Source organism: Gasterosteus aculeatus, chromosome 14 (genome assembly GCF_964276395.1).
Source record: "Gasterosteus aculeatus chromosome 14, fGasAcu3.hap1.1, whole genome shotgun sequence".
Classification (NCBI taxonomy): domain Eukaryota; kingdom Metazoa; phylum Chordata; class Actinopteri; order Perciformes; family Gasterosteidae; genus Gasterosteus; species Gasterosteus aculeatus.
The window spans coordinates 11,402,786-11,422,161 of NC_135702.1; the positions used below are offsets into that span (position 1 = coordinate 11,402,786).

The 19,376-nt window shown below is 46.9% G+C and overlaps 1 protein-coding gene across 2 annotated transcripts in view; it reads left to right on the forward strand.

The window, feature by feature from the left end:
• cntfr (ciliary neurotrophic factor receptor) overlaps window positions 1–19,376 on the forward strand; it is a 177,323-nt gene that overhangs the window by 76,171 nt on the left and 81,776 nt on the right. The window lies entirely within an intron of this gene.

Sequence of the window (19,376 nt, forward strand, 5' to 3'; positions counted from 1 at the left end):
CGAGACCGCGGCCAACTGTCCTCCTTTACTCACCGCCGGCCGTTGGGCTCTGCTCAAATCTCAAAACTAAATGCTGTTTGGCTCAGATTTATTGTGCTTTGCTCCGCTCCTCTCTTCCTCACCCTAACTTTCCTGTACTTTTCATGACCTCTCTCAACCCCGTCCTACTCAACTGAAATCATCTGCTTAAAATGTTCCCCCTCAATGTTTCCTGTATTGACAAAGCCATTGATTATTCTCGTTTGCGTGGACTTGATGTTATGCTCTTTCTTTTGCCGTGGTTGTTGTTGTTGTTATTGTGATTTAGTTGACCTCTGGTGGAGTTCCTGTAAGACCTTGTGTGTTCCTGGGTGTGAGCTCTGTCATGCACCAAATCTGCTGAACTAGCTAGGGGCTGACCGAGAGGTCAAAGGTGACATATACCAATGACAAAGGCTGTGTGGAATTCCCTTTTCCCTTCTGACAAACCGAGGGGCATTAGTTGACCAATTGGACTTGCACGCCCTGATTCTATGGCGCTGATATTTTGGCTACCTCCATAACTGACAAGGTTTTTTTCTAATGGAGGACCGTGAGCGTGTTTCAAATGACTTATGCAGCTAGCTTTTGAGGGAGAGAAGAGAAGCTGAAAAGACTCTCATACGGCAGCGGCTGCTCCTCTTGAGCATGCACACAAGATGCATGACCATAAATTAGACCACGTGTGTGCGAGTGTTTAACAAGGAAGGCAATCTGTCACTTGACTTTTAATGAAGAGTGGCCTTGCCTTATCAGCCAATGGGGTCGGGCTGTTTAAGTCAGCCGACCCAAAGAAGAAAGAGTCGGAGGAAGTCAATGAGTCCCCGCTGACGCACAGCACTGTGTCACGAGGGTCATACTCACACACACACACACACACACACACACACACACACACACACACACACACACACACACACACACACCAGAGCATAAATGGCTCAGGAAATGGGAATGATGCCTTTAGGGATTAGGTGAAAGCTACAGAGAAGGTAAGAGAAAAGGAAGATGGAAAAAAGGAGAGGTGAATGAAGACGAGAAAGAAATTGAGAAAATAGAGCGTCATGGAAGGCAAAACGGAAAGAGGAAGACTAAGAATGACTAAGAAAAGTTAGATAGTTAAAAACAATAGATGTTTGGTGGTAAAGAGAGGAAATGTGCTGGTGGTTAGAACCCTGCTTCTAATTAAAACACAACCCGAAAAACTATTTCAAAAGGCAATTCACTCAACTTTAGATGCAATAATTTGCCATAAAGGGATTTAATATTCCTTTTTTTTAAATACAACTAGTTTGAAAAGTAGTTGAATATAGTTGAAAATAGAGTTAAACTAAATTACTTATTTTGTTTTTATTCGACATGAGCTTCATTTTACCAAGCTCTCCATGTATAGTATTATTTTGTACCGTGTGGGAAAGTGGAAAGGAAGAACAGTGTAGTGAGGGAAAACGCTTCGGGGAATAACCGATAAGGATGGAAGAATGAATGACACCAGTAGAAGAAAGTGAGCTGCCAGCTATGCCTCTTGGACGGCTTGTGTGTGTCTACATCCTTTCGTTTCATGCAACATGAAATCGTTTGCAGCATCCGCACAAAACTGCTTCCCTCGAATACGTTGTACGATTTCATTCTGCACAAGCTCAAGTACATAAGAGCAGTAAGTATAATCAGTAAGCAAACACATCCGTAAACATACACACTCCGAAACTTTCTCTGCCTAATTGCAAGCTGGCTTGATTGACTAGATTCCTTGGGGTCTGTGCCAAGAGACGGTAATGTATGTGCAAACACCCACATATAGTCAGCGGAGAGGGAGAGAAGGACGATGAACTCTCTTGTTAGGAAGGCACACACCGTTTGTACTTGTGTGTGTGCGCACGGGACATTCCAGGGTATAAGAAATCCATTTGAGACTTCATAATTAACGACAACGACAAACTCAAGGCTGATGAGACACGTAGCTGCAAGGCTCCTGTGCATCAGATGATCAGATGTTGTCTGAAGGGGGGGGGGGGGGTGTACGGCGAAAGAGAACGATAGTGAAGGAGACCGGATGCAGGGAATAGAGGACCGCGTTCATTGTACAGCGGTGTTATCAGGGGAGCACTTTTGAGCGTCAGTTCCCATAAGTTAAGCTGTTATTACGTGCTCAACCTATCACACAGCTTCTATAAAAACGGGGGTAGGTTTCTTCTTTTAAATCTCAAGAGATTTTTTTTTTTCTAATACAGAGGAAAGTCAGTTGACTAACTTTTCAGTTTAGCTTTTGCAATGTGATTAAAATAAGACCTCTGAGATTGAAGCTTTAGACCAGAAACGACAATCACGTAATGACTGACTTTGAACAACAGAGGAAAAATAAAATGATTGAAAGCTATACACCAGCAGTGAGTGAGACACAGGAGTCCTGCCAATTAAGTTGCCTTGGATGTGAATTACATTTTTGATAGTCATAAAAAACGGGTAACGATAGGATGTGGGCGGAAAAGACACAAGTCAGATCCGGGGAAAGTCGTGGGACGTGGCTCACTGCTGATAACCGTCAGCAGTTTACATGGCTCATGGGGAACCGCCTCAGACAAAAATATTATTTTTGCTTGCACAGGTCAATTGCAAAGAACGCTACTGAACTGTCCGTAAACATTTCCTGGAATATCTACCAGATTTAACATCTGTGATGACGATGAAAGGATCCTCTGCTGCTCTTAAAGAAGACGCTGAATGTTGACCCCGACCTTTGAACCTCCTTTTGGCCGAGAAGGTGGAGGCAAGACACCCCTTCTAAAATCAATTACTTTATTTCTATCCATATTAGAAGCAGATCTTTCTCTTAGCAGGACAAAAGCTCATGAAAGCCCACAGACAGGACATAGTCAGTATCTGCCAGTTTTTAGGCCTTGAGTATATCAGGATGATCACATTATTTTACATTACATTATCAGGAACATATTATGTTAACAACAATGGCATTGCACTAACTTCAACTAACACTGTTTTTGGAGCTTGTATAAACTGTTTTTAATATATAAACACTATATAATTAAATATATGGATTAGCTTTTGCAAATACAAATCTCAGAGCTGTCCTCCAAGCAAAAAAACACAATAAGGGCCTCAAATGACGCTTAGAAAGTAAACCAAAAAAAAAAAGAAGGAAAAGATATTGTGTACAGTCCTCGTTCTTCATTTCTCTTTGGATGACTTCTTCCCTCACATTGGTCTTGCTTTGAGTTTCCTCTGGTCTGTTTTGATCAGATCCAGCATTTTGGTACAGTAAGACCTCTAAAACCGATCTGCAATCACATCCCGTTTGAAAGACTTTTATATTATGCAAGCAAGCTACACCCATGAGTTCAGTGCATCATTTTGTGTTATTATTTCTAACAGACTGAAAAAACGACGAGTATCTGGCCAAATAAATAATATATACTGTATAGTTGAAAACTGTCCAATTAAAACCAAACACATTACTCATGGCCACTCTGGATATATGTTTCTTCTTGATTACCTTCTCCCACTGGTGATACAATCAATGCATCCATTGAGAACCAGAAGACTGATCATATACAGCAGGGGTGTCAAACTCCAGGTACTGCCCTCAGGCCAGACCATTAAAATCATAGGGAGGGGTGGCGCTGATGATACGGCCGACGGGGCTGCGAGTTTGACATGTGTGATATACAGGGCTAAAATGTTGCCTTCTTTCCTTTTTCTATTTGTCTCTCTTTGCATCTTTTGTTGCCTCTGTAGTCCCCAATTCGTTCCTCGTCGGTTTCTCTCGCTCTGTATTCTGAGCGGTATCAGAATCCTAGCAGACGCAATGCAATGTCATTAACAGTGAGCCTCGCACAGTAAATACTAAGAACAAGCGCAACATGAATACCAATGAGCAAAGTACCCCAGCATATTCAGTGGAGGAGGAGAACAAAATGGAATTATATACAGAATGTTGAAAATCTGATGCAATTGAGAATTTAGCAATGTGTCAGGCAGGAAGGAGGAGGACTCGGACGCAGAGGGTTCAGCTGATATTGCTTTTTATTAATAACAAGAAAAAACTGAAAATCTCTCTTAACGAGGAAACAAAGGTCGCGATCAAAGTTCAAAAGGAAAAAACTCAAAATCTCTCTTAATGAGGAAAAAAGGTTGAGATCAAAATTCAAAAGGCAAAAACTCAAAATCTCTCTTAAACGAGGAAATGTAACAGGGATCAAAAGGACGTGACAAACGTTATCGGACTTGACTTGACTCGTGACGTGAGGGCTGGTGTGCAGGGCAAAACAACAAGACACACTGGCACAGGACAAGGGGCGACGCAGACTATAAGTACCCATGAGGGAGTTGTGGGAACAGGTGGACACAATCAGGAATCAGGGGAGACAATCAGACTGGTGACACATGAGGAAGGGCAAGGGACCTGAAACGAGAGGGAGTTAGTTTCCAAAATAAAACAGGAAGTCAAAAAACAACTGGAGACAGGACAAAGACGCAACTTGACATACAGGTGTGACATTACCCCCCCCTCAAGGCCGAATACCAGGCGGCCTTGGAATGTCCGGGTGTGCTCTATAAAAATCTCGAATGAGATCCGGGTCCACTATGAAGCTAGACGAGACCCATTGTCGTTCCTCTGGGCCGTAGCCCTCCCAGTCCACGAGGAACTGCCTGCCCCGTCCCCGCTTACGTACCGCCAGCAGTTTCCTCACCGTGTAGACCGGCCCCCCCTCGACCATTCGAGGGGGTGGGGGTGGCTTGGGGTTTGGCACCATTGCGCTCTCCTTCGCTGGTTTGATTTTGCTGACATGAAAAGTTGGGTGTACCCTCAGGGACCGGGGCAGACGGAGGCGCACAGCTGCTGGATTGATAATCCTCGAGATGGGGAACGGGCCGACAAAGCGAGGGGCCAGCTTTCGTGATTCGACCTGCAAGGGTAGGTCCTTGGCTGAGAGCCATACTCGCTGGCCGGGCTGGTACACTGGGGCCGGTCTCCTCCTGCGGTCCGCTGCTTTCTTCACTCTGTCCCCTTGTCTGATCAGCGTCTGGCGTGCCGCTGCCCAGATGCGGCGGCAGCGGCGGACCAAGGCCTGGGCGGAGGGCACAGACACCTCTGGTTCGGACTCGGAAAACACAGGGGGTTGGTAACCAAAAACGCAATGGAAGGGAGACATGCCAGTGGCGGAGGTGGGAAGGGAGTTATGGGCGTACTCTACCCACGTCAGGTGTTCGCTCCATGACGCAGGGCTCTGGGCCACCAGGCACCGGAGGCTGGTTTCCAGTTGTTGATTGAGGCGCTCCGTCTGTCCGTTGGCCTCGGGATGGTACCCCGATGTGAGGCTAGCTGTGGCTCCGATGAGCTTACAGAACTCCTGCCAGAACCGCGAGACAAACTGGGGCCCCCTATCGGACACAATGTCTCTGGGGAACCCGTGGATCCTAAACACGTTGTTCATCATGCAGATAGCGGTCTCTTTAGCGGTGGGCAGCTTGGGTAGGGCTAGGAAGTGTGCCATCTTTGAAAATCTATCCACCACGGTCAACACCGTGGTGTTCCCCTTGGAGGTCGGTAGCCCCGTGACAAAATCCATCGAGATCTCTGCCCACGGCCGGGACGGGATGGGCAGCGGCTGTAGCAAGCCTGCGCGGGCTCTGGAGGAGTTCTTGTTCCTGGCGCAGACGGAGCATGCCTCAACGTACTCCCTGACCTCCGGCTCCATGGACGGCCACCAGAACCTCTGCGTGATGGCGAACATGGTCCGACGTACGCCCGGATGGCAGGTGAGCAAAGACGAGTGAGCCCAGTGGATCACCTGTGGGCGCAGATTAATAGGGACAAACAGACGATTATCTGGGCACCCACGAGGTGGGGGGGTCTCACCGTTGGCCTGCTTCACCTTGGTCTCTATAGGCCAGGTAACCGCTCCAACCACACAGTGTAGTGGGAGGATGGGCTCAGGTTCCCTGGCCACGGGCTCCGGGCTGAAAAGACGGGATAAGGCGTCAGGCTTGGTATTTCTTGATCCCGGTCTGTAGGAAAGGGAAAAATCAAAACGGTTAAAAAACAAGGACCAGCGGGCTTGACGGGAATTCAAACGCTTGGCCTTCTTGATGTACTGCAGGTTCTTGTGGTCTGTCCAAACCAAAAAAGGGTGCTGTGCCCCCTCGAGCCAGTGCCGCCACTCCTCCAGCGCCGCCTTCACTGCCAGCAGCTCACGATCTCCCACGTCGTAGTTCCGCTCCGCTGCAGTCAGTCGTCGCGACAGGAAGGCACAAGGATGAAGCTTGTTGTCAGACTCTGCTCGCTGGGAGAGAATGGCCCCGATCCCATTATTGGAGGCGTCCACCTCCACCACAAACTGGCGAGCCGGATCAGGGAGCGTGAGGATGGGTGCTGTAGTGAAGCGCCGCTTAAGCTCCTGGAAGGCTGCGTCTGCCTCGGCGGACCAGTGAAACGCCACCTGCGGGGAGGTAAGAGCATGGAGCGGGGCTGCTGTCGCGCTGAAGCCTCTGATAAACCGCCTGTAAAAGTTAGCAAAACCGAGAAATTGCTGTACCTTCTTGCGGCTATCAGGAGTTGGCCACTCTACTACCGCGCTTACTTTAGCCGGATCCATCTGAACCCTCCCAGGGGCTACGATAAAGCCCAGGAAGGCGACAGTATCGGCATGAAATTCACTCTTTTCCGCCTTCACATATAACCCGTTGTCTAAGAGACGTTGCAGGACGAGTTCAACATGGTTCCTATGGGTGTTTAGGTCGGGGGAATAAATCAGAATGTCATCTAAATACACATACACAAACTGGTCTAAAAAGTCTCTTAACACATCGTTTATCATCGCTTGAAAAACTGCTGGGGCGTTTGTGAGACCAAAGGGCATGACCAGGTATTCATAATGTCCAGACGGCGTGTTGAATGCCGTTTTCCACTCATCCCCTTCCCTAATGCGAACCAGGTGATAGGCGTTGCGTAAGTCCAGTTTGGTAAAAATCTGCGCCTGTTGAAGCTGGTCGAATACTGAGGTCATGAGAGGTAGAGGGTATCTGTTCTTAACGGTTATGTCGTTAAGCGGGCTGTAGTCAATGCAGGGGCGAAGGGTTCCATCCTTCTTTCCCACAAAGAAAAAACCTGCCCCTGCTGGGGACGAGGAAGGTCGGATCAACCCCGCCCTCAGGGAGGATTCGATGTAGTCCTTCATGGCCTGCCTCTCGGGCCCGGAAACAGAGTAAAGACGGCCCTTCGGGATGGTGGAGCCGGGCAGAAGGTCAATGGCGCAGTCGAACGGGCGATGAGGTGGTAGAGCTGTGGCCTTGCTCTTACTAAAAACCTCAGCGAGGTGGTGGTAGCAGCTTGGAACTTGAGTCAGATTGGTGATCTCTGAGTCTGTGACAGGGTGAGTGACGACACGGTTTAGCGTGGGGTTCTTCCCTTGGGGGCATGATTCCCGACATTGGGTCCTACAACCCTCCCCCCATACCATAATGTCCCCGGTGCGCCAGTTTATGTGTGGGTTGTGATGAATTAACCATGGGAACCCGAGGATGAGATGGTGCAGAGGTGAGTGTATTAAATACAGCTGTATGCGCTCCCAGTGATTGGTGATGCGAAGCTCCACCGGTTCTGTAACATGGGTTATAGTGAACAATGCACTTCCATTAAGTGCGCTCGCTTTAACCGGTTTACTCAATGGGTCAACCCGAAGCCCCAGTCTTTGTGCTAACCCCCAGTCGATTAGGCTCTCATCTGCCCCTGAGTCAATCAATACCCCCAGCTCTAGGTTCTTATCCCGGTGCTTAATCCTCACTGTGGTCAATCGGCGTGGAGTAGGAGTTACTTCGGCGACTTGACTCACCGACTGGTTGGCCTTTACTGGACAGGCGGTGATGAGGTGGCCACGCTCGCCGCAGTAAAAGCATCTGCCCTCCTGGTAGCGTCGCTGTCGTTCCTCTTGAGAGAGCCGGGCCCTCCCCATCTGCATGGGCTCCTCCTCGCCTCCGGCACGGGTTCTTGAGAGTCGCTCAGGGGAGGTTTGACGCGATGCGGCGCCCCAGAGCGTCGGGGAAGAGCCAGGTGCAGCGGGTGTCCCTCTGGGCCCACGCTGCCGCCTCCGTTCCTGTAGGCGGTTGTCGGTGCGGATGGCGAGGGCGATGAGGGAATCGAGGTCCAGAGGCAGGTCCAATGGGACCAAGAGGTCCTGGATCTGGTCGGAGAGCCCTCTCAGAAAAACATCGTAGAGGGACGTGGTGTTCCACCCACTCTCCATCGCCAGGGTGCGAAAACGTATGGCATATTCACAAACGGACTGTCCACCTTGCTTTATCTGACTGAGCTCACGAGCCCTTTCTCGGTCTGTTGCCACAGGGTCAAAAACAAGTCTGAGAGCGTCGGCAAACTTCTTTGGTGATGAGCAAACTGCCGAACTCCTAGCCCACTCAGCGGTGGCCCATGCCTTGGCCCTTCCCGTGAGATGGGACATCATGAAGGCAACCTTGGACCGTTCTGTGGGAAAGTGCATCGGAGAGTGCTCGAAGTGCATTTCACATTCAATGATGAAGGACCTACTTTGTCCGATGGTTCCGGAGTATCGTTCCGGAGGTGCCAGCCTCGTGCACGCATCTGCTGGTGTGGCTACGGGAGGGGGCTCAGACGGCGTGGGGGGTTGTTCGGGAGAAGCCGCGGGGTTCCTGGAGAGCAAGGTGAGAATTTGTTCTACCTGACTGTTTAGGAGTCCCACCTGCGTGGTCATGGCAGTCTTAAACCCCTCCTGGCTTTGAGCAAGTCCCCGAACCCCTCGATCGAGGTCAGCAACAAGGTCTTCATGCTGCGCCAGTCTTGATGCTTGAGCGCGCAGCGCCTCCGTCAGCTGGTCCTTCTCTGCCGAGTCCATTCTGGCCAGTGTGTACTGTCAGGCAGGAAGGAGGAGGACTCGGACGCAGAGGGTTCAGCTGATATTGCTTTTTATTAATAACAAGAAAAAACTGAAAATCTCTCTTAACGAGGAAACAAAGGTCGCGATCAAAGTTCAAAAGGAAAAAACTCAAAATCTCTCTTAATGAGGAAAAAAGGTTGAGATCAAAATTCAAAAGGCAAAAACTCAAAATCTCTCTTAAACGAGGAAATGTAACAGGGATCAAAAGGACGTGACAAACGTTATCGGACTTGACTTGACTCGTGACGTGAGGGCTGGTGTGCAGGGCAAAACAACAAGACACACTGGCACAGGACAAGGGGCGACGCAGACTATAAGTACCCATGAGGGAGTTGTGGGAACAGGTGGACACAATCAGGAATCAGGGGAGACAATCAGACTGGTGACACATGAGGAAGGGCAAGGGACCTGAAACGAGAGGGAGTTAGTTTCCAAAATAAAACAGGAAGTCAAAAAACAACTGGAGACAGGACAAAGACGCAACTTGACATACAGGTGTGACAGCAATGTGTGCGAGAGCGAGGGAGTGTGTGTGAACACGGTGACGACATGCTGTTGACTGAGAGAGCCCGTTATTTATGGGAGTGCATATCCCGATTGAGAGCCAAACGTTTCCACTCATAATCATCCCCTCCATCTCTTTCTCCCTCCCTCCTTCTGTGTATTTATATGCCTTTATACCCCCCCGTCTCCCCCGTCTCCCCCTTCCGCCCGTCTGGCCTCTCTCTTCCTCCACTTCACCGTCCACATACACAACACTTGTCACCTTCCCTACTTTACTCCCTATCTGACATCCTCTTATTTCCTTCACTCTCTAATTTCGTTATATTACTTCCTGTCTCTAGATTTTCCAACCCCCTCCCTCCTCCCCCCCCGACCTCCCTCCATCCCTGTCTCCCTCTCTCCTTTCCAATCTCACAATCCCAGCACATTCGTTGCCCATGACATCACTTGCTGCTGACGCTAAATGTCTCTGTATGTTTACCACTGATCAGTGCGGACAGCGGAGCGAGGGGGGGGACCGGGATCAGACTGGCAGAGGGAAGGAGAGCGAGACGTGGCGGAGGTTGAAACTCACAGCTGTCACAGCTGTATTTGACTCTTGTGCATGCGCCGCGTGCTGCTATGACTTTCTGCTTTCTCCGCGCCCTCGTGAATGCGTCGCGTTGAATGTTCAAATTGAATCAATGTTTTTTTTCTTTTTTACTAACTAATCCAATCCACGTGCAGATGCTCGTATGGGCGGATGCGATTAGCGGTAATGGCTACGGCACTACGCGACGCTCTGTCTGTTGAACTCGGGTGACCAGGCCAGCCGGGCTTAGCGGAGCAGCAGGCTGCAGCGCTGCTACAGCTGATGGACAACGAGTGGCGTAGCAAAAGGATGTCTCACACCGGACCGGAGGGTCTTGCGCGGAAGGACATATCCCCTCCGGAAAATGAATTATTAGAAATGTTTAAATGTGAACGTTGAATATCATGGACGGATGGAAAGTAATTCCCTGTAACTACAGAGACAATTGTAGACATGTTGCTTCCTGTAGTGGAGCTCTTGAAAAAGTGGCCTCCGGTTTTGCTCCTCTGACCCATTCGGCAGGAGCGATCGTTTGTTTGTGAGTGTGGTCTCCATTATAAGCCAGCAGAATGGCACAAAAGAGCCGTAAAGAAAGTGTCACAGGGCCAAGCAAATATTTAAACGGTAAGAATAGAGGAGCAAATAAGAAGAAGTCATTGCGATTTACCGACGGCACAATGAGAGACTTTGGACGTTAATGTTCCCCCAACAGAACTGATTGAACTCAGCTGAGAAGACTTGAGACACAAGCAGATATTGTGCTTCGTTCCACCTGTCTCCACCGCTTGTCTCCACCTTTAGAACTACGAAAGACAAAATCGAGACAACTAAACGTTTTCAATTATTCATGAAATTTAACCGCCCTCCGATTAGTCTTCAGAGGACAGACAGCTACTGTGAATAAGTGAAAAGACATAGAGACTGATGTCTCGTGTGTGTGTGTGTGTGTGTGTGTGAGCCATCTATGTTCGTGCTGGAGGGAACCGTGATCGCACTCATTGCCCTGAGTGCTACTCAGGGCAATGAGTGTTCTCGCTTTGGCACGCCGGTTCAACTAGATTCATGATGGAGCTCGGCCGATTGATTGACTGACTGGATTGGCAGATGGATTACTGTCAGACTGACTGGCAGGGAGGAGAAGTGAAGCCACGCTAATCCCACGCTGTCATTCTTTGAAAAGCAAGGGGAGAAAAAAATAAATAAGTAGCAAAACAAAGAACCATCAACCAAATAATAACTAATAAATAAACGAGAAATAAGACTTCAACTCAAAACAGAAAAATGTTTGCTTGGAATTATCTTTTTATGCTTTTAAAAAAAGTGAATATTTTTACTGTACTTGGTTAGATTATTACAGGTCCCTTTGAATCATTTATTTGGGGATACTATTCACACTTTGGGCCAGGGGACGAGTAGCACTAACCCAAGTGCGATAATTAGCCCTATTTACGTATGTACGTATGGAAACCAATGTAACCCTAAAATACCTTTGCTTATTGTAGTCTGTCCATAAGCTGATTATCGGCTGAATAGACGCTCGGCTGGTTTAGTCATCTGCAAATTGTCTTTTTATTTTTGCACAGCTTGCTGTATCGCAACCCTGGAGAGAACCTACAGGCGGGACACTAAAACACCGGGGGACTTGTTGGCCGACTAGGTTGTTTCCTGAGGCAACAAAAGAATACAGTAGCTAATAGGCACCTATTACTTTGCTTCCTTTTGATCGCGGTTCTCAGAGTTTCACTGAAGAGTTGCTTTACGCGGCCACGTGGGAGAGGAAAACAGTTGCATCAGATTAATAGCTAACGCGTTACATTGCAAGAGGAGGAGGCGGATGTCATTCAATATAATATGAGATGCTTGGAGCTGCATAAACCCATGTGAATAGGGAACATATTTACAAGTTTCTACACAGAGGCGGAGAAAATAGAAGCTGTCTGCAAGTGTGTGTGTGTGTGTGTGTGTGTGTGTGTGTGTGTGTGTGTGTGTGTGTGTGTGTGTGTGTGTGCGTGCGCACATGGATCGGCAATATGTGCTGGCCTGAGGGCTTCCATTGAGACGTGAAAAATCAAGTGGCGTGAAATGTTTTGCTGCCTCATCAGCGGTAGTTATTTTCTTCATCGTCATCAAGTTACTCGTGAAATGAACGCAAATCTGGATGTTTAATCGACCTGAAACTGGATGCGCGGCAGACGCGGCTGTCAGAATCGACTTTACCAAATGTTCCCCACGCTGCCCAGATCAGACACACCATCATCCAGCGGGCCGGTCGGCCTGTGTCTTCTCTCCTAACTGTGTCACAAACCTAAGTAAGAGACAACATGTGGGCTATAAGGAAACTAATATCCGTGGCTTCCATGATTGCTTAGTAGTCAAGGGATTGTAATTGGTCCAGTAAGGACACAGGGTTTCCCCCCCTAAAGTTAAACCGAAGGGAAGCGATACTCATTCAACAGTAAGATAAAAGTATTCAACCAAAAACCCTCAAACGGTGCTCAAATATGGCAAAAAAACATGTCAGCGACACTTACATTAATTAATGTAATAAATGAAGGAAATGCTATTAATGCCTCCCACCAAAGCCACTCCCCCAAAACGTCCTTCGAGAGCATTTGATTAATTGGTTGGTGTCAAGATGATGTGAGAATGTCAACAAATATTAAACAATAATATTTCTACAGTATATGCTAAATACGCTCTCTTCTTCCTGACCATGTTGTGTTGATAGACACAGGGAGGGAGATTTCAAGGCAATGTTTACTGTGTTTAATGTGTTGCACATATTCTAGTTATGGATGCAAGAAGGATCTTGTTAGTAAAACTACTAAGAGAAGTTCAAAAGGTGTAAAATAAGACCATAAGAAAAGCCGCTGGTGTAATTAATGACTTGCCAAATTAAGCTTTAAGGTCACTTTCCCGTCCTCTGTGAGCGGGTAATTACCATCCATGAGCAAATGTTTGTAGAAACAGGCAGGGCCTGTATTGACTACATTTAATTAAAATGACTGATGGACTAATTCTGCACCACGAAATAAGGGGACAGTGAGGATTTTCCTTTTCCTTTCCTTTCCTTTTCCTCTTTGAAGGGTCCTTGGGCAAGACAACCTAAGCAACAGTTGCGTATGACTCGCCCTGACCTCTCCGTCAAAGGGAGCCACGCTAAATCCACACTACTCCTTCACGTCCCAAAAGGCCCCAGAGAACAAAGAATCCAGATCCCCTACAAACCCCCCCCCCCCCCCCCCCCCCCCTTCTCTCTGCAGTTCGATACCAGTCCTTGTGATTGAGGAGCACTACCGGGGAGTAAGAACCGAAACGGACGACACGTTTTTTTCCACTTCTTTGATTTATCTCTCCACACCGCCGTCTGTCATCATCATCCTCCCCATGTCCCCCCGCCCCCCGCCTCGCTCGCTCACAATCACTTTCATTAACCGCATCCCACAGACGAAAAAAAAAAAAACGCTCCCTTGATCTTTGACGATCCCCCACCTGAGAGTGGGAGATTTAATTTTTCTTCTTTCGCTGTATCCGTCTTTCTTTCTGCCTGCACGTCCCTCGTCGGAACACACTGAGGATGAAAGTGAGTCGAGGGGGTGAAATTCATCCCGAGCAGCGTTTTAAAGCGCCGGCCTGCCCACACGCATGCTCTCACAGCGGCCAGCACGACTCACTGTGCGTCTGTGTGCGCGTTTGCCTAATGTGAGTCATTAAGGGAAGTGTATTCTAATGAGGCTTGCAGCAGGTCAGAGAGAGACAGTGTTTAATGAAAAATAAATTGGAGAACATAGTGCTGCCGTGGCTTCGGGGTCACACGGCATTTAGCATTTTGGAAATAGAACTGTACATTTTGTTACTGCATATTAGTCTTACACACACACACATCACCTCTTTATTAACCTGACTCCATATGTATTATATCTGTGTGTGTGCGTTTTGAGTAGATAGGTTAACGTTGCCGTGTCGGAGAGACTTATGTGAAAGGAAGGTGCGAGTGTGCGCGCCTCAGTGACCTCGTCCTTGTGGCCGTCGTAATGCGATGATTAACTTTCCTCTGCCCCGTCGTGCTGCTAATGAGTGTTCATGTGCGCGTGTTTCTGCGTCAGTACGGCACCAGAATAGTAGCGGAACACAGGGAAACGAAAGCAGAGGTAAATATTTAGGGAGAGTAGGAATTTTCAAGTTTCAAGTCATTAACTTCATTTAGAAGGAAACGGCCGTTCATGCGTTCTGTGTTTGGCTCAAAGGCTTTCAATGTTTTTTTCCAAATAGAAGCGGTTTCGCTCCGCACACTGTAACACCTCACTGTATGAAAGGCCCCCGGAAGGAAAATTAAAACTACAATTTTGGATTGTTTCCACTACTTCATTTATTGTGTTGCTTTAGGCTTTTACCGCATAGTTCATCAAGTCTTTTTTCTATTCTAAAGCCGTTGCTTCTTGGAAAAAGTCTTTATTAATTGTATTTTAAACCAATCCATACTTTATCTTTTTCTTTCTCCACTCACGTTGAAGCAAAGCAATTTGGTGGTCTTTATTTTTCATTTTTCAGATGATGCAGAAAAACAAAATCCCAAACTCCTAATGTACGTATGCGGGAGGAATTAAGTCAATATTGTAAACAAAGGGGCCGCCTGCACTTTCTAAGAAATTAACTTAACAAATCAATTAATTTGGGTCAATAAAAGAAACATTTCATTCGTAGATGAACAGAATGTCCCTCCAATGAATTGAGTGACCATTTGCAGGATAGATTTTCTGTTTCCAGGGCCATTTCGTTGATTCCAACCGATTAAATCTCAAGTTGTGTTTTGTGGTCCCATTCGAAATCACTGAGCCCTCAGTAGTTCCCCCGATTCCTCCTGATGGACTGTACAATAACTTGATGTTGCCAGGAACTTAATGTAATTTCAGGCAGCACAAGCTTGAGTTTTTTGCCAACGTCGCTTTGCAATAAAACTCCAGAGGCTTAAAAGGGGTCTTGGACCCCTCGATGGTGCAACACTTCTAAGTATACACATTTAATTTGATCTGTTGTGAACAGAAGGACCTCTGACGCATTGTTTTTGGAGGGGACGGGGAAAGATTTTCATTTATCGCATGGAACTTTTAATTGAAATCAGCTTTAGGTTATTATCATTCCTCTCAACTTAAGTCGTCCCATTGAACTCATATGTGCTCAGACAAACAAGACAGAACTAGTGCGTTGGGGTGATGGAGTATGGGATTAAAGCAGAACATTAACAGACATCAACTCTAGTGTGAATGTAACTGCAGCATTGGATTTTACAGTAAGAACCAAACGGCATTAAGTGATGAAACATTGATTCGGTGTATCGGAATGTTTCAAGCGGAGCAGATAACTGTGTATAACGAGATAAATCTGGAGGAAATGTATTTTGGCACATTAAAATAATAACCACCTCCCGAAATGCCCTTGCGTTTGCGATTCCCCAAACGAACCGCACCGCACCCAAAATTCACCAAATATTGTCTTGTGAAAGCCAAGCTTCCTTTCCAATAAGCACCCGGGACTTTCAGCGAGGCAGTAAAACTTGAATCACGTTACATCACTCCACTTAAAACAACGGATGAAAGAATGTAATTCATTTGAATTATGAGATATTCTACGTGGAGTAGATTCTATCTTTGATTGCTTCGAGGGCTTGTTTTTTTATTCAGGATGTTGCGTGTGTGTGTGTGTGTGTGTGTGTGTGTGCGTGTAAAAGTGTGAAATCGCAAAGGTCTCTATGGCTTTGTATTTCTTTAAACATGTTTTCAAAAGGAAGTATGTGACAGCGCTGAAAGCCAATACCTGTGTAGCAAAGAAAGAAAGACAAGTTGAATGAACTTTAAGAAGAAGAGGTTGTGGGTGGGGGGGGGGGGGGCAAAACAAAACTACACCATTTTTGAAAGAGCTGGTTGTCCTTGCAGAGGAGAGGCAAGAAAAGAAGGCAAAGCATTTGAGACGCTTGGGCACATTGTGTGTTTGTTTGTGTGCATTCTGCCTGTGTCATTGGGCAAGGACGCTTCTATCTCCTCTCGGGGAAAGTTTCCTGCGTAGGAATGGATACATACGGAAAAAACACCAGTGCCCCCAAACGTACCATATTGTCTTGGGACAAAAGCCTCGCTGCTCTCTTTTCAAATTCAAATCTCCAAAGCTTTCCTGTCCGTCAAGCTGACAAAACATTGACTACAGCTCAGAGATATTGAAGGTCCACAGAGGCTTAAAGAGTCGCCGTGGTGACAGGGACAAGTCTTCCCGGGGGAGAAAATGCTCGTACATAAAAAACACACCAACTCATACACATGCATACTCTGCTTATATACTAGAACTAATTACTCTATGGGCCTCCGCTCTGGCCGTAATCCTTCGGGGAGCCTTTGAGTCACCGGATGCGGCGTATTAGCAATGCAGAGCAGCTTTCTTGACGCGAGTTTGCAGTTTTATGGAGGTCAGTGCAGCAGTTCACCGGAAACGCCGTTGGTTCTCGCAGGACGCGGAGTGTATTGTTTGTTCATCTATTTTCCACATGTGGCGTTTGAGCAGCTGCCCACGAAACCAATGGCTGACACCGAAAACCCGCTGACTGATTCCAACACGCTTTGGATTTATTATTTATCTGTTCAGTACTACAAAAACTCAAGGCTCAGTTTTCAGTGAACGTTTTTTCTTTCGTGGCAAACGGCGCCGTGGCCTAATGCTTTGGGAGATTGCACCATTATTAATAGATAACAGGTCGACTCTGTACAATAACCGCGTGCCCTTTGGCAAGACACCGCAGCCCGGCCCGCTCCGTCACTGTCAGGCAGGCGGCCTCAGGACGCCGCGTTGCATAATCCACCAGGGCTAACAGGCCATTATGCGGCGTAATGTCCTGTCGTAGTCGCGGTGACCAGCCGTGGGATTATGATGAGGTATCTCGTTTTGGACACACCGGCGGCTGGGTAATATCGTCTCCACGCACACACAGTCCCAGGATTCCAAGGAAAGCACAAACGTGTGGAGGTCAGCGCACTGGAGCGCACAATGTTGCCTGTGCGGTCGGTGTGTGTGTGTACGGCACATTTCTTCACTGGGATAACATGAAGTCTAATCTGTCCAATCCATAACATACCATATTTGTCACAGCGGCTCACACACACACACACACACACACACACACACGTGGCTCAGGTAATCTGGTCGAGGTAGCATTAACCTTCCTACTGAAGTTCTCTCTACCGCTCTCCCATTCACACAGAAACCTATACATCAAGACAAGCACAGTGATGAATTGAGGCAACGGCGTTCCATCACTCACACACGTGCGCAAACACAGACACACACACGTGCACAAACACACACCGCAAAGGTGGTTTTTCTAATCTTGCGAGAGTGTGAGTTTGTCTGTGTGCAAGCCCCAGAAGGGAACGACACAATTTCACACCGCATATCTCAATCCACGCTATTGTTTGGCTCCCGTTTCTCACTCACTCGGCTCCGCACTTGTTCTGAAAGGTTAACTCTAATCCTAAACTAATAACAAAACAAAAACATAGCGTAGAATTGCTTTTATAGTCATACGAGCATCCTGTGAAGGGACTCAAAGCCTAATTCGCCAGCATTTGAAGCACAGAGGGAATAAAGCAGTGAGAGGCTGTCGTTAGTGTGTAATACCTGCATCCAAATAATATGTCACTTTTTCCATTTTTGTTATTTAGTCAAATTTGATTTTAAGGCTAAAGAAAAAGCAATGGAAACTGCTCCTATCCTTCCCCCTAAATAAACCTCCCCATATGTCCTTCTGGTGTCCTTTGATGGGAGCTCTGGTTTCGCCTTGGTCGTCCATGTGAGAATGTGTAGGGGATTTAGGCTTCTTATCACCACCGGCCAGTATTGCTGAAAGCCACCCTATTCACATGTGTCGCACAAACCCAGACACACACACACACACACACACACACACACACACACACACATGCACCTGCACAGGAACCCAGAAGGTTTCCTAATGGAAAAGAGAGCATATGTCGTGATATTAATCTATTCTATACACCTGTTCCTTTCTCCCTGTTTGTGCCGCCGTGTGTTTGTGTTTTCCGTCTATGTATTATATTGTGTATGTGTTGTGTGATTGTAAAACACGGACATGTATATTATAGTTACTTTTGCAACATGGACACACAGAAGACAATATTAAAATGACTCCAGCTTAACGATTTCATTTGGATTTTTGCTTTTTTTGTCAATCTGCCCACATCTGTTTGTCTGATCATCCATTTGTTTGTGACAGTAGATATGAAATATAAAGAGAGCGAGCAACTGTTTCACATTTCATCCCATGCGACCTTCATTAGATCATCCGGACAGCCGTAGATCAGATCAGCGTCACTTCTGACCTTTTTTCATGCGCAAATTAAGGCAAAAAACGCCCACCTATCCCCCCCCACCCTCCCATGCATCATCGTGCAGTACATCTGCCTCCACATTGTGCACTTTCTTACGTTCGTTATATTTATAACTGTGGGAAGGTTATGAGCTACTTCAGGTGAAAGGTTGTGGGTTTAATTCCTGACTTTAACACGTCGTCACATCCACCTGAAATACAATAAGTGAAAAGATAGAGCATCAAGATGAGGTAAAACTGCAGCCGTGAGTGCAGAGCAACGGAGTCACTTCCTTATGGATACTTTGACACGGTGCAAATTGCAAAATGATCTTTGTGTGACTCCTTTGACTCGTCACTTTGCCAAGTCTTTATTCCCCATGTATCTACCATTGCCCATTATAGAAAAAGAAGACATACAGTCAGTTAGTGTAAGCGCCACCAATGAATTACTGCACACATAACAGCACCTCAAGCATTAATAGTTTCTACTAACCTCTGCTGTCAAATACTTGAAAAGCAGAGCACTAATCTCTTTTTGGGTGCCATGGCCAAGACCACCAAACCTGCAGCCAAATGGTTGAATCACTATTGAATCATACTTATTCACTCAAGCACAAAGTGGGCCTGGCAAAGGTTTAAGAAACCACGGGTCATAATTAAAAATAAGTTATGCTGCAGCACTATGCACGACTGGAGCTCATTAGAGCTGCCCGCTCAGAATGCGTCGGCACACCGCCGCAGGAATATGAAGGAGTCATAAGACAGGTAATCGCAGGATAAACGTGTGTTATGACTGACGATGGCAGTTTGCAAAGAAATATGCAATTTCTTTAAGAATTATCATTTTTCTGCCAAGACTGGTGCACATATGATTGCTTTCACTTTCTTCCACTCTATTCGGCTTTGTTATGCATTTTGGATCACTGACAGTCAGACTTTATATCAAGAGCACTCCTGTCTTAAGTGAAAAATGTAAAAAATGCGG